General features: G+C 37.7%; 1 long non-coding RNA gene across 2 annotated transcripts; it reads left to right on the top strand.

The window, feature by feature from the left end:
* The first annotated feature begins 2,211 nt into the window (after positions 1 to 2,211).
* Positions 2,212 to 5,149, top strand: LOC109204817 (uncharacterized). 2 transcript variants are annotated; one of them, XR_003213503.1, is made up of 6 exons: positions 2,212 to 2,303; positions 2,431 to 2,465; positions 2,590 to 2,646; positions 3,126 to 3,194; positions 3,358 to 4,589; positions 4,709 to 5,149. It is a non-coding gene; the product is annotated as an uncharacterized LOC109204817 (long non-coding RNA). The 2 variants fall into 2 exon arrangements; XR_003213502.1 differs by lacking the exon at positions 3,126 to 3,194 and having other exon boundaries at positions 3,361 to 4,589; positions 4,709 to 5,148.
* The last annotated feature ends 1,304 nt before the right edge of the window (positions 5,150 to 6,453 follow it).

Raw genomic sequence — 6,453 nt, 5'->3', positions numbered from 1 at the left:
TAACCAAGTAAGAGAGAGAGCATAACTTTTATAACATCGATTTCAAATAAAGATTTTGTGTATTAAAGTATTTGGTTGTTTGGTATTTTTTGACATCTTAACGCAGCGTTACCTGTTTAAAATAAATAAGAAACTCAAGTTTTATTACAATAATTTCGAGGCCATTTTCATGGACATTTTGATCTGTCACAGTAAAAAAAAAAACCCACAGGGCTGCACTCTGTTTATTGCTCTGAATTATTTCCTTGTGAGCATGGTACTAAAAGGATAATAAATTACATTGTGAAATATTATACTCAAGAAGTAAATATGTCTGTGAGTAAACTGCTGAGTGCTGCGAAACCCTCTGAAACTGACACTTAAGGGCATTCAGAGAGTTAACATGCGAGACAAAGCATTGCCGATTAAAGGTCTGTGACAAGTTGCAAGTGAGATCAGGCTGACACTGTGTAATCTTTCTGTAAATTATATTTTCTAAGTCAGGAAGAGGTAATAACAAAACATAAATAAAATAATCTCGATTATTCCCAATAAACTGTAAGCATCAGCATCAAAGGATTATCCTAACCTCTATTTTCAGATTTTGTGACAACTCATAGCACATATTAAACATTTTTGTTTTTATATTACTCCCAATTCCTGCACTGTCAATGTTATTCAGTGTTATTATATTATGAGAATGCATATTATTGTTAGTAAATGAAAACATAAAAGGTTTTGAATATTGTGGATGATAATTTTTATATCTCGTCTACAGCAGAATAAAAAGCTTATAGTAGTGGAACTAGGAGGAAGGCCAGTTTGAAGTGTTGCATTTGCACGTTGCATGAATTCAAAAATAGAACCAGACTTGACTGTGGTTCATGGGTTTTAATTCTTCTCACTCACAGGCATGGCTGCTCATCTCATCGTTCTTCTCCTCTTCAGTGTGCTCAAAGGTTGGTCACAGGAATCATTTAAATATTTCATGTTTCAAAGGCTAATCTCAGCAGATTATTAAATTAATGACTATTAATAAATTTTGTATTATTCACTTTTGTACTTTACAATACTTTAAAGTGTCCACATGTAAAAGAGACAAGTGAAAGAAGAATGTTTTAAGTAAACAGAAGCATTCAAATACTTTATTTGTTCTTGTTATAGGAGTTCACAGCATAACTACAGTCAGTAAAGTATCAGTGGAAGCTGGAAAATCGATCTCCATCCCATGTCTCTATGAGTCCCAATACATAAACCATGTGAAGTATTTGTGTGAAGGATATTTATGGGAGTTCTGCAGCTATGCGGTAAAAACAAACAAACCAGACCCTTCAGGAAAATACTTAATCTCTGATGACAAAAAGCAGAACATTTTCACCGTTACTATAAACAAGCTGACAGTTAACAGCACTGATTACCGGTGTGTGGTGGAGATTGATAATGGACCAGATCATGGACAGTATTTTCAACTGTTAGTTATCAGTGGTAAGTGCTTATTTTCATGCACATTTCAAAAAGTTTATTTCCTTCAGAAAAAAACAACATATAAATTTTTCACAAAGACTGATTGTGCTCTTATTTGTCATTCATTCATTAGATATGAAGTCTGAATTACCAATGAATTTTTTATTGAGCACTTTTTAAAACCTGTTTGTTTTTTATTTGTTTTACCTGAAGGTACCCCCAGTGTCTATGTCGATCATCAGAGGATTACAGGATATATTGGAGGTAACATAACTGTTAGATGTCACCACAGTAACTCTAGAAAAATGAAGTGGTGCAGGCTGGGCAGGAACTGTGTGACAGGATCATCTGGATCCATAGATGGAACAACAGTGAGCACTCATATGAGAGACCCAAATGTTTTCACAGTGACCATGAGTGGACTAAAGTCAGAGAACAGTGGCTGGTATTTGTGTGCTGAAGGGGACATTCAGATACCAGTATATTTAAATCTTACTGAGAAGCCAATTACTACTACTACTACTGTCAGTAGTACTACTCATACTGTTGCTGGAAGTGGAACAATTACTACAATGGAACAATGGAACATTTCTACAGTAGAAGAAAATAAAGAAAACAGGTCAGATAATTTTTTCTTCGTTTCTTTATATTTTTATGCAGTATTTAGTGGTAAAATGTTTTGTGTAAGAAAGATTGTATAAACATTTTTACAGATACTATTATTACTTATTGAACTAAATTATGTTTATAAACTGCATGTCGCAGAGCTTCATTTGATCCAAAGATCCTCATCATCCCTCTGAGTATGTTGACCTTGATTGTAATTGTGATGCTGTTCATCTGGTTTATAATGAGACACAGTAAGTCTATTAGAAATTTGATTAAAATCCATTTCAAATGTATTTGTAAATCTTTAAAAAATAATTTAACATTTAAGTTATTGTGCATTGTTACAAAGACTCAGTTACAGTCATTTTGTTTTATTAGAGCAGAAAAAAGCAGAATCATCAGCCACAGCAATGGTAAGTTGTACTGATTTATTTCTATGCTGGCATCATACATGATACTAAAAGAATAGAGAAAGTGAAACAGTTTCATAATTACAGTTTGGCAGATGTTTGAACTATGTTTTGTTCTTCAATGCAGGCTGGAGACGAAGTAACATACTCTGAAGTCAGACCCAAGAAAAAACGTTCACCCAAGGTAACCAAGTACAGCAGTATCAAGCAATTCAAATCTAGAAATTTTCGGTGAACATACCGGTCATCTGAGAGTACTGAGGTGTAATCTATTACAGATTCATTTCTAATATGTCTGAGAAACTGTTCTTGTACTTTTTTATAACTTGCAAATAACAACAACAGCTATCAGAAGAAATTAGATCATGAGTCACAAAGCTGTATTTTGCTTTTGAAAATTCAAACATCTACCCCTTCTCTTTCATTTCAATACTGGTATTTTGTCAATAACACTGATATCTGGCACTTAGACTAGTGAGAGTACTAGAATAGTAGAGAAGTACACACCAGATTTGTAAATGTAGGAGAAATATCACCTGAGGTCACCCTAACATACTACAAGTACACATTTACACCTGAGAGTATAAGTAGAGTTTAATGTATTTTTTCTTAAAGCGCAGCAGAAATGTAAATAGTCCAATTTATATATTTCTTCTCTTCCAGTGTTCATTTGCTGAAAGTGATGTGGAAATCATTTACAGTTCAGTTATTAAGAAAAAGTGTACCGAAAGGGTAAATATTAAATGACCTGAAACCAAACACACACTGTATCTCACTCCCTGTGTTTCCTTGATTTCAAATAATTTTACTTGTTGTCCTGATATGACATGTTTCACTTTGAATTTGGTCACATTTTGCGTTTTCTTTCTAATTATCATTTGCTTCTGTTCTCCAGCAGGGTGACAGAAAAGCCGCAGAAGTTACATACAGCACATTAGCTGAAATGTTTAAATGTTAAAACTTTTTTTTGAGTTGTATCTCTTTTATCTGTACCTTTTATTACTGGAGTATTTGTATTTGCTGCTGTGTTATCTTTTTTCATTTACTTGTTATGTAGTAACTTTTAACCTTAATCCTTTTAACTGTTTTGTAAACAAGTTAATTTCTGCATAGCTGCAAATTTATTCAGAGAAGCATTGAGCTGTTTTTGTTTCTTCCTTTTCAAGATCATTGACATATTTTTTCGCTCTTGTAATAAAGAAGCTTTGCAGACTGTTAGACTGTGTACTGTTAGATAGTTTTAGATATTCCACAATCAGCTCAGTAAGTAAGTAAGTAATCAGTAAGTAGTATTACTGTAATGTGGAAACAATTTAGGAACTAAAGCGTCTCAGCCATGAAGTGGTAAACCATATAAATTTACAGAAGACTGTCACCGAGTTCTGAAGCACATACTGCATAAACATTGCCAATGCTCTTCTGATCCAGTCACTGCAGAGCTCTGAAGCACCTCTGGCATTAACATAAGCAGCTTCATGCCATGTTTTTCCATGGCTGTGCTGCTCCTGTAGGTGTAATGTGTTGTTGGCCCAGTACTTTTGTCCATGTCAGCTATTTTAATTATCTAAATTTATGCATACAACATAGGTGAAAAAACAAAAAAATAAACACTTGTATATGTTGTAGATGGTTGGCTTTACACCCAGTCAAGTAATTAAAATCAAGACCATATGTCACAAAGTGGAAATTTGTATGTATCTTTTATATTGGTTTTATTCAGATTTTAGTGTTTATTTGTGTGTAGTTTTATTTGCATGATTTTATTCTGTTTGTATTGCATGTTTTTAATGTGTTGTTTTAATCCACTGAACTGGCTGGGCATGGGACAAATTAGCTGATAGGGATCACCTGCTGAGGCATGGGTGTGTCCAGAGGTGGCCTATCAGCTGTCTAAAGACCTATTAAAAGGTAGCTAGCTGAGCACTGGAGGAGAGAGGCCTCAGACATGAAATGAACACAAGAAGGCCTGGTGAAAAAGAGCGACCTGCTGCCTGATCGTGGGGGTGTAACGCTTCATCTGGAGACGGACCAGTCAGCGTGACGTAGCGACCCAGTCCCGACAGCAGAAACGGCGACAGTAGGAGACAACGCGTGTGATTGGCAGCAGCTATACCTCAGCCTGCATTTGTGAGTAGTGTCTCCACTGTTGTTCACCGGGTGCAGTCGTGTTTGGAGAGGGTCGCCATGGCAATAAGCCAGGGCCGCTTGCGGGACGATTGTTCTGGCCCCTATTTGTTTATTTACAGGGCGCTGACGCGAGGGGAGCCGTGGCATCGCATGACGGACTCCGGTGCAGAATGCTTTCTAGGCTGGGATGTGATGGGCCCAGTGAAGGGATGAGAGGGGGACAGGAGGCTCCTCCTCGTCTGTCTGGGATGAGGCTGGCGTGGACCCCGCTCTGGAGAAGGAACTTCTGGCCTGCTGGTGGACCAATATTGAACATTTATCTGGGGTTGTGGAGCAGTTACATCAGGGGATTTTAGTGTATGTCGAAAACTGTATTTTTAGCAGTTTTAGACTTGGGTTTATTCCTGGGGGATTTTAGTATATTGATAACATCTTATTGCGTACATTTTTTGAGAGGTGTGTGGGGTTTTTTTTTCGTTTGTTTGTTTGTTTGTTTTTTGTGTGCTCCCTTGCCTGGGAATAAACAGTTTCTGATCAGACCTACATCATCCCTGTGCCCTGGTTACTGACTTGCTTGGTCCCCTTTTATCCAAAGAACCATCCTCTTTATTGAGACATTCTGGCGCATCAGATTTAGTGTCTACATTACGGACATACAGTAAGAGGAACTACTTTCAAGGCACATCTGAAGTGCTGCAATTTTTTGTTTTAAGCAAAAACAAACCAGGAAATACACTCAGCACACTAATATGACCAGTGTTGGGGAGTAACGGAATACATGTACCACCGTTACGTATTTAGAATACAAAATATGAGTAACTGTATTCCGTTACAGTTACCGTTTAAAAAGGTGGTATTCAGAATACAGTTACTTTGTTGAATTAAATGGATTACACGGCGGTACTTCCCTGTTTCATATTGTCGCGGGTCAGGACTGTTTGGGTTTGTTTGACAGCTGTTCTGTTGTACCAGGCGGCAGCGTTACGGTTGCCATGGTTACAGGGTGACGCTCTCTCTCTCTCTGCGTGTTTCCTGGGTGAGAGAGCGCTTTTTTGTTGTTGTTCTTGTGCTAAGCTAATAGGCAGAATGCTACAGGCATGGCCCTAAAGAATGTAGCATCATGGGCAGTGTAGTCCGTGCTGCAGGGAGAATGGACTACCGTACACGTTGTGTCTGTGAGCGAGGGAGGGAGAGAAAGGAAAAGTCCGAGCTGTCACGGAGCAAAAACGGGAGCTGGAAGCATGTAAATATAATAATAACCACCGCAGCCAAGAAGAGTGCCTGACGAGCCCATTTGTAAGTAAGCTATTAAGACTCGACTGTACACTGTGTTCGTGTTTTCCTCCGGAAAAAATAAGTTCCGTTGGAGCGGCCTTTCAACGCCTCTCTCTGTCTCTGGCAAGCAAAGTTGACCCAGACAACAAAGTAAAGCTAGTTTTCGGCTACCAGCCTGACATGAACCCACTTAGCCAGAGGTCCCTTTACTACGGTTCGGAGCCGCGGACCTTCAGTAACAGTAATAAATCACAGCAATAGTACATTCACGTACTTGTAAACAGCATGATAATATATTAAGTAATCCAAAGTATTCAGAATACGTTACCCTCATTGAGTAACGTAACGGAATACGTTACAGAATACATTTTGGGGCATGTATTCAGTATTCTGTAATGGAATACATTTTAAAAGTAACCTTCCCAACACTGAATATGACGGATGATGCAACAAAGAATAGAAGCAAATTGAGGGCTTAAATATGCACATAAGGTAAGGGCAAAGAAGTGACACCTGCAGAACCAAGGTAAGCAAAACTGAACAGAATGCACACAGAATAAGAGACTATTAAAATACAGCAGGAAATGGC

Source organism: Oreochromis niloticus, linkage group LG13 (assembly GCF_001858045.2).
Source record: "Oreochromis niloticus isolate F11D_XX linkage group LG13, O_niloticus_UMD_NMBU, whole genome shotgun sequence".
Taxonomy (NCBI): Eukaryota; Metazoa; Chordata; class Actinopteri; order Cichliformes; family Cichlidae; genus Oreochromis; species Oreochromis niloticus.
Note: the sequence above shows the minus strand (reverse complement) of the source record. Positions and strands in the feature narration are given on the sequence as shown.